Consider the following 9,914-nt stretch of genomic DNA (forward strand, 5'->3'; position numbering starts at 1 on the left):
GCCTGGAATATGATTAAAAAGCAATAGCTGGGGCGGCTAGGTGGCGTAGTGGATAAAGCACCGGCCTTGGAGTCAGGAGTATGGGTTCAAATCCAACCCCAGACACTTAATAATTACCTAGCTGTGTGGCCTTGGGCAAACCACTTAACCCCATTTGCCTTGCAAAAAAAAAAACCCTTAAAAAATAAAGAAAAAAGCAATAGCTGCACCTTAAGGGGGACTGTTTTTTTTAAATTTAATGTAGAAATTATTTTTACCATTCTTATAAAAAATTTTTGAATTCCAGATCCCGCCCCTCCTCATTGAGAGGATATAGGTATACATGTGCAGTCCTACAAAAAAAACCCTAATAGATATCCCCTCAGTTTCTAAATCTTTGCCACCACCAAAAGAGCTGCTATATCTTTGATCAAATAAGTCCATTTCCCTTTTGTTTTTCTATCTCTTTTGGGATGCAGATCTAGTAGTGGTATTGCTTGGTCAAAGGGTAATGCATGGTTTAAAAGTCCTTTGGGCACAGTTCCAAATTGCTCCACAGGATGGCAGGCACAGAATACAACTTCTCCAAAATTGCAGTAGTGGCTCAATTTCTCACAATCCTCTCCAACATTTGTCATTTTCCTTTTCATTAGAGCATGATAACTTTAATTATTTGAAAACTGCCTTCATATATCCTTTGACCATTTATCAATTGGCTGGGCAGCTAGCTAGGTGGAACAGTGGATAGAGCACTAGCTTTGGAGTCAGGACAGGAGTTTAAATGTGACCTCAGACACTTTTTAGCTGTGTGATCTTGGGCAAGTCACATAACCGCTGAATGCCTCACATCCAGTTGGGGCCATCTCCACTTGTCCTGTTTCATATCTGGTCACTGGACCTAGATGAGTTTGGAGGAAAAAGTGAGACTGGTGACTTAGCAGAGCACCCCTCATTCAAATCCAATTCACCTGCTTCTCATGGCATCATTTCCCTGATGTTGTGATGTTCTTTGAAAAATGAAGGACAAACATTATCAATTGAGATATGGCACTTATTTCTCAGTTCTCTATAAATTTGAGAAAGAAGGTCTTGCTGTAAATTTTTTCACAGTTACTATGTATTTTCATTCATATTTTCCCTCATTTATCCTACTTTCTCTCCTTTCAACTGTGTCCATTCTCAAAAAGGTTTTGCTTCTGACTTTTTATCTCCCCCAATTTGCCCTCTCTTCTATCAATTCCCACCCCTCCCTCTTTTATGAATTTCTTATACTCAGCTGAGAGTGAATATTATTTCCTTTTTGACCCAATTCTGATAGAGTAAGGTACATATACTCCCATCTAACCCCCCCCCACCCCCCGTCAAAGCTTTTTCATGCCTCTTTTATGTCAGATAATTTGCCCAGTTCACTTCTCCCTTTCCCTTTCTCCCAGCCATTTAGGCTCCTTTCAAGTGGTAAAGCACCTTTCTAGCTGAGATCTACAAAGTGGGGGGGGGGGTCCATTGTTCATCCAAAAACTGACTGAAATTTTCTAGGTTACATGGTATAAGGAGGTTATCCCCAAGAGTTCATGTTTGCCTCCAATATACATATCTATAGGTAATGGGAATAGAGTGTTCAGTGATAATCACAGGGGTGTGATTAGTCATTGCTGGAAATATTCTTGGCAGGTCTTCTTTAATAATCTGATCCTTCACCTGGAAGATGGTTATCTACCCTCAGGTGAAGCCAGTGTGGCTTCAGAAAGGGAAACAGTTGATATGGTATTTGCTTCTGGCAACTCCAGGAAAGATACCAGGAACAGAATAGAGGTCTGTACCCAATGTTTGTAGATTTGTCCAAGACCTTTGATACTGTCAGTCATGTGGACTTCTGAAAAAATATGTTAAAATTTGATTGCTCAGAATATCAACTATTAATTTCACGATAGCATGCTTGCCTGAATTCTGGATAGAGCACAAGGCTCTCATGATTTCCCAGGCACCTATAGAGTGAAACATGTACTTGCTCCCATGCTAAATAGCATGCTATCAAATGCCTTCACTGAGAATGAACATGGCTTGGAGATCAGTTACTGCCCAGATGATAGTTTCTGCAACTTCTGTGTCCTAATTCATCGTCAGTTTTTGTCAAAGTTCTATGTGATGCTGTGAAATATGAATGTTCTTTTGCAGTCACGTTTTGAGTCTTTTAGTTACTTCAGCATTTTGTTCAGTTGCAAGGGTCCAGCCTCCGCGGGGTTCTTGGAACCTGACAGGAGGGATAGAGTCGGCGAAATGAGTTGAGTCAACAAGTGGGTATAGGCAGGAGCAGGTTGACTGACCGTCAGCTGCTAGGATTTATTTTTATAGTTTCAGAATCATGTATGTTTCAAGCAAGCAAGCTGAGATCATTTCCTTGGTTACAAGAGTGTACAATTTTCATCATCAATCATATAGTTCATATGGTTACAAGTTTTAATCATGTAATTACAAGTTTAAATAATAATCATATAGTTAATTGATTTCTTATCCCTACTCAGACCATGATGACCTTAACCTGTTACCTTATTTATTACTGCATTGTATAATTGTTAATTCATTTAAAGTTATTAATTAAGCAATTCTTTTAATGGAAAGTTTTAGGGTTTTTTTTAGGTTTTTTTTTTTGCAAGGCAAATGGGGTTAAGTGGCTTGCCCAAGGCCACACAGCTAGATAATTATTAAGTGTCTGAGACCAGATTTGAACCCAGGTACTCCTGACGCCAAGGCCAGTGCTTTATCCACTACACTACTTAGCCGCCCTGAAAGTTTTTTTATATTTTTTGTGTAGGTAATGTTTTTCGATACACTTCCTTAACAGTCTGTAATGAGGGTCTTTATGCTTGTCCACCCATCCATTAACTCTTACAATAACCAGTTTTTCTTTCTGGCCTTGTTGGTAGAAACCACAGTTCCTGTGACTTTTTTATTCTTTCCCATGAAACTAAGGCTGCTGGAGCTCACATATCAGTCACCTGTACTATTTTCTCACCATCTTTTTCATATATTCCTGTGTATGGTAAGGGGGGAAAAACTATTAATTTCCCTAGAATTCTATCTGATCCATCTTGTATCTGTTTTCCCTGTATATATTCTAGCATCTTCTTGGAATTCCCAGTGTTGGGTTTTCCAGAGATTTCATATGTTGAAGCCTTTCGTATGCCTCAGAGAGAGGCAGTCCTGTTAAATTTGGACAGAGTTTACAATCTGTTTTATTCAAAGATTTTTTTCTGAAATCCTTCCTTTATAGTCATTCCAGTATTAGGGTGAATAAATATTGTAATCAATAATAAACCTATAAATATTTGTATGCATGAAATCCCTATATATATTGAAGAAGGAAATGTTGTTCCATCAGGCAGTGTGACTGCCTTGAGTCTTCTTGCTGCGACTGTGTCAAACAGCTTAGAGACCCTGGCTCCCAACATTCAGTATCATATTTTCCCTTTTATTTATCCTGATAGACTGAGAATAGGTTATTGAAGTCTCTTATCACTATTGTGTTACTATGTCTTTTTGTTAATTTTCTTTATGAATTTAGATCATAAAACATTTGGAACCTATGCATTTCTCATTGATATTTATTTGTTTCTATGATTCAATGTGTCATGATGTAGCTTTTTCTATCTTATTTTTTTTTAATGAAAGCATTCCTATATAATAAAAACCTTGCTTTGTCTGATGACAAATCCTACTTTTTTTGGATTCACTTGATGCATAGTACATTTTTTCTATCCTCTCATTTTTATTTTGTGTATATTTTTATTTTTTAAAAATGCATTTCTTGAAAGCAACAGATTGTAGTTTTTTCTTTTCTCATTTGATCTCTCTTTTTAAAAATTTTGTTGTATTATTTAATACATTTAATCCATTTGTTAGCCTTTTCTCTTTGGGATTTCACTTATTGTTGTATTTTTCTTTCCTACTTTTACTAGCTATTTGATTCTCCTCCTCACCCCCTTTTTCCTCTCCTTTCCTTCTATTTAGTGCTATACATTAGTTTTTTATATTTCATTTTTTTGGTACCTCTTTCCAGAGAGGATTTCTCTCATGTTCTTTCTTTCTGCAGATTCTTATTCATTGATTCATGATCCCTATAATTAGCTTGTCTCTCTTTTTTTGTCTGTGTCCCTCAGGCAGTCAAAATTTCTAAAGTATCCACTCTAGGTATCCATTCTGGCAGTTTCTGTCCCTGCCTTGCAGAACCTGCCCCAGGAACTCCCCTTTTCCATTGTGCCTTTCTCCAGAGCAATGCCAATCACTGCAAGTATCTGAGAGGAAATGTCCAATGGTAGGACTCCCCCCGCCCAGCTCAGTTGTCCAGTCATTTTTCATCCAGTTCTGACCCTTTGTGACCTCATTTAAGATTTTCTTGGCAAGTATACTGAAGTGTTTTGACATTTCCTTCTTTAGTTCATTTTACAAATGAAGAAACTAAGGTAAACAAAGTGACTTGCCCAGGGTCACACAGCTAGTACGTGAGGCCAGGATGAGTTCTCCTGACTCCAGGCCTGGAACTTTATCCACCATACTCCATTACAGTCCTAATATACAACCCACCACCTCCCATTTCTTGTCTATTTGATCAGAGCATATCAAAAAGACTCCCCCTTTCTCCCTGTTCCCTCTTTTCACAACCCCTCTCTGTTTCTAATGAAATTCACCAAACAGCAGCAAACAGCATCAACAACATAGTGATTCACCTGTAGGGAGGATGGTTACTAGGTCCTGTCTTTTAATACCCCAGGCCTCCTCTTCACTACTACCTCCACCAGACTTCCATCTTCACCCCAGTCTTCTGGTAGAAAAGAAAGAAGTCTTTTATGGATATCTCTCTTGTCACTTTGCTGTTATTGTTGTCTTTGAGCATTTATTCATGATTTTATATTTCTGTTGTCTGGGTATTTGGAAAGCAAACATTCTTTTCTAGGTCTAGTTTTCTCTTTAATGGTTCAAATGCCTCTTTATTATTGACTGTTTATTTTTTTTCATTTATGGTTAAGCTCAGGTTCTCAGTGTATGTGATCATGATGACAGGAAAATTCAGGTGGTGGTGTCCCAAAGAGCTCAAATATAAGAATTCTTATATGAAAAACACACAACTGACCCCGGAAGTAGATTCTTTATTTCTCAGATTATTTCACAAGCCTGCAAAGTTCATCACAGGTCTTGCAAAATTCAAGTAGTTTCATAGATTAAATGTTTTCTGGAGAAACAGTAATCTACTTAATGGAAGGCTGAAGAACAAGGGCCCAGATGAGAATTCCTGAGCAAAATAGAGAAAGGGAAACAACCTTAAGAATTTGAGTGAGTTTGGGTTAGAGGGGAATGTGGGTCAAACTTTTATAGTCTTGCCCATTTTCTATGCAGGGAAGAGTCAGGAGAAAAAGTGGGTTAAAGGGGACCCTACCCATCTATATGACTGGGGTCAGGTACGCTGAGTGGTAGGAAACTATAGGAGGGGTTAAAGGGTGAGTTGAGGTTGCTCTTTATCTTGGTGAACTTACATTTAACAATAAAGTTACATTGAACAATTGGAGGGAATTTGCATCATGCTTAGCTGCAGAGAAAGCCCTCAGAAAATATCAGAAAAACACAATTAATGTTTTCTTAATATTTAAAAAAACTAGACAGATATTTTGTCTTCAACAGCCCTAGGCTGTATCTTGACCTTCAGTACTCTTCAGAACTCATTATTCCATTCCATCCTGCATTTTCTGATAAAAATAAAAATAAACTTGTTATCCTAATTTTCTTTCCTTTTTTATTGGAAGGTCTTTCTCATAATCACTTGCAGAATTTGTTTCTGAATCAAATGGTTAAATTTAACCATTATGTGTTTTAGATTTTTGCAGATTTATTTCTACTCTCTTTTCCTCCACTTCCCCTTCACCCCTTTGAAGGATGATCTGAGCATGTTTTCATATTTTCAATTGGTATTTCATTTCCTATGTTCAGAAGTTCTGGGCAATTCTCTTGCGTTGCTTGCACTATGCTGTTCAGGTTCTTTGTTTTGTTATATTCTTCTGGGAGGGCAATGAGATTCAGAGTAGCATGAATTCACTCGCATTTAAAAATCTCTAAAATTTGTATTCTATTCTACTTTATGCACTTCAGTTCAATCTCTGTTTCTTTTTTTTTTTTTTTTTTTAGATTTTTCAAGGCAATGGGGTTAAGTGGCTTGCCCAAGGCCACACAGCTAGGTAATTATTAAGTGTCTGAGGTCGGATTTGAACTCAGGTACTCCTGACTCCAAGGCTGGTGCTCTAGTCAATACACCACCTAGCTGCCCCTTAATCTCTGTTTCAGTAAGAGTTGAATCTTCTCTGACTGGGCAAGTCATTCTGCTGCTCAGGTCCAGTGAGTACTGTCTTAGCCAATTCTTAGGGACTGCACCTTTGGGATGCAGAATACCTGGAGTATAGTACTAAGCTACTCCTCAAGCACTACCTTTGTTCTGATCACAGTTCTGCCCAGGTTTTTTTTCTCTTTTCCTCCTTGCCGCCCTGCCAGCTGCTTATGGTTTCTTCTTCCCTTCCTTTCTCTAAGCTGGATTCACATATTCTGGCTCCATGCTGCTCCATACAGTTGGATCTATGTTGATCTAAGCTTCTTTTCTTTTCCCTTTTTCCTTTTAATTTGATTACTCACCTCCTTTTCCAGTTTGTAGCTATCTCTTTAAAATGACTATTCTATTGCTATTCATTTTAACTGTCTTTTTGCTTAACCTTATTACTTTTTTAAGAAACTACTATCTTTAAGAAATTCACTCTCTAGTTGCTTTTCCAAGGGACCTAACACGTGAACTTGTATAGTAGTTTGTGGACTTTTTGTAGTAATTTGTGAATTTTTGCAGTAAACCTGTGAATTAAATTTTAAACCTTTCTTACCTCCCTGAGTAAGAAATTGATTAGTTTTTCACAAAACGAATCCATATAGATCAATCTTTTAGCCTCCTTTCCCTGAAGTCCCTTTTCCTTGTCTTCAATTTCACTTTCTTTCTCTTGGGCCACAGTTTTTCCCTTCTGTAAATTAGTTCTTAGATTAGGTGATCCTTAAAGTCCCTTCCAGCTCTAACATTTTGTTTTGATACTTTGGCTGTTTTTTTTTTTTAGGTTTTTGCAAGGCAAACAGGATTAAGTGGCTTGCCCAAGGCCACACATCTAGGTAATTATTAAGTGTCTGAGACTGGATTTGAACCCAGGTACTCCTGACTCCAGGGCTGGTGCTTTAACCACTACGCCACCTAGCTGCCCCTACTTTGGCTGTTTTTGAAAGAGTTGATTTCAAACTCATTTCTGTCCCTAAAACATTAGTTAAGTTTCCTGGATGCAAATTTCAGAGAAACAATTGATCTAATACCTAATTATTAAGATTAGGAAGCAATCAAATGACCTTCTTCATCTCTCCAGTGCTGGGTTTCCCAAGTAGAGGCCTCATGTTTCCCCCACTATGGTGGTCAATGTCCTTGTGTTTGCCTAAAACAGACATAACTTCCTGTCCTCTACTTGCAAATCAGGGCAGTTTTCCTTCAGCTTGATCCAGAAGATAGTCCAAAGGAGAAATCCATGGGAGTCAAAAGTCCCTGTGCCATCTCTCACAGCCTCCTTCCCAACTTCAGCATTTGGGAGAATGGAAGGCTAAGAGAAAGCAGCAAGCCTCAGTAGGGTTGCTCTGTAGCAGGGCTACCCCCCAGGGATATGCTCCTCCTGAAGTTTGAATGCTGCCCATTGCCATTGGAAAATGGGGGTTTTCCATGGGATCCAGCTGTTGAGTGGAGGGACAAGGGAGGCAGAGGGAAAGTCAAGGGGGAAAACATCTACCTCCTTTTGGCTTGAAAGAGGATCCTTGAATTCTCAAAGGGGAATCCTGAATTTGGGCACCAAGAACTGTTAAGAAACACCCCCTTAGAGGTTCTTGAAACCCTTGTCCAGAAGTGTTTTTGTGAGAGAACTCGTACAGACAGGAATCTCTTTAGCCAAAGCTTTTTATCATGCTAAAAAGTCAGCAGAATCAAGATCTAGTTCGAAGCTAGTTGACTGACTATTGGGGGTGGGGAAGAGTTGTTTTATAGGGAAATTTTGGACCTCAGCCAGATGGTTTTATGTAGAGAGAATTTTCCATTCCTTAGTTTCTTAAAACTGAGGGAGCATTTTATAGATAAGGAGCAAGACTCTGCTTTAAGTAACATAGACTGTTGTCAATTTACAAAATATGCTTAAGTCAGCACTTTTCCTTCTTGAGGGGGGTCTCTTTCCATTAAGCCCAAGTTAAGCATTTATAACATTGCAGTTAATCCTGTCCTAAAGCCCAGCTGTGGTCATATCATTCCACTACTCAATAAACTCCAGTGTCTCCCTCTTATCTTCAAACTCAAATACAAAAATGCCTTTCATGTTCCCTCCTACCTTTCCTGGCTGCTTACACCTTACTTTCAGACATGTACTCTTCAATCCAGTGAAGGTCTCCTGGCTGTTCCACAAATAAGATACTCCATCTGTCATCTCTAGACATTTTCTCTGCCTGTCTCCCATGACTAGATCACTCTCCTTCCTCAGCCTCACCTACTAATCTCCCAGGCTTTTTTTTAAGTTCCAACTAAAAGCACATTTTTAACTGAAAGTCTTCCTTAATGCCTCTTAATTCTAGTCCCTTCCCTCTATTAATTATTTCCTTTTTAGGGATAGGACTTTCTCTTATTTACACAGAGTAATATTAGCTCAAATAGACTGATGCTCTAGGACACTGGTACACATATAGGGGAGGGAACAGAAGGCAGGGTTGTGGTTGAAAGGAAAAATTTAGTCCTTGGAGTGGCTACCAGCATGGGATGGGCCCAAACTGCACACAATAAAATGGGACAGATCAGAGCCAAGACAGGGCTAAGGCCACAGGTGCCCACCCCTTCATTGCTTCCACCCCCAAGCTTCTTCCACTCCCACTTTCAACAGGGGCCACCTTGAGAACTGGGGAGGGAGCAAGCCTATATATCTATATTCTCCCCCCACCTAGAGACAGGCAGAGCAGTCCCCCTAGCTCTAGCAACAGAGTTGATATGTGTAAAGAGTTGGGACAGATGAAAATTCCTTGTGACACAGAATGTCCTCTATTCTGCTCCAGCAGAATAGGCCAATCTCTGGGGCTCTGGGTCCTGAAGAAGGGGCCTGAGGGCAGGCAGCTTTGTGGTTCTGGAGCAGGGGGCTGAACCACCCTTTTCCCTGCCCCTTTTTGCTCAGAAGGCCAAGGTCTCAGGGGAAGCATAAAGCCTGTGGAGGAAGCCTTCTTCATCCTCCCGATGGGCATAGAGATGCTCACCAGGCCCTGCAGGTTCCCCAGCGGGGAGAAGGCCCGAGTGGGGCTGAGAGGGAGCCTTTGGCAGATGAACTTCACTAATTCCCTCAGGATGACATAGTCAAGGGACGGGGAATTCAGGCTGGTTCAGGACAGGCAGCCGTCTGCCCTCTTGTATGGCCCGATGTTCACCGGGTGTCACTGGGAGGTGGCTCACGGGTGAGCTGTACAGAGGCCCTCAATCTGTGAAGCTTTGCTTCAGGGGGTCAGAGGGCAGCATGAGGTGGGGGGGTGGGGGTGGTGGCGCGTATGAGGTGGGGAGGGGAGTTCAGGGTCAGGGATCCAAGTGTTGCCGCTGCCACGCCGGGTCCTGTCTCTATTAATTATTTCTGAATAATCCTGTAGGTAGCTGCTTTGTATATAATTGTTTGTATCTTGTCTCTGCCTTTAGATTATACGTTTTTTGAGGGAAAGGGCTGTATTTTGTCTCCAGGATTTAGCAAGGTGCCTGGCATATAGAAGGTGCTTAATAGATTTTTATTGTTTAATTGATTGACATAACGAGGAATGGTGATGAGTGTGTATGTGCATGGGCCCACCTGTGCCAGTGTGAGTGCTTCCCC

The sequence above is a fragment of the Macrotis lagotis genome, chromosome 4, assembly GCF_037893015.1.
Source record: "Macrotis lagotis isolate mMagLag1 chromosome 4, bilby.v1.9.chrom.fasta, whole genome shotgun sequence".
Lineage (NCBI taxonomy): Eukaryota > Metazoa > Chordata > Mammalia > Peramelemorphia > Peramelidae > Macrotis > Macrotis lagotis.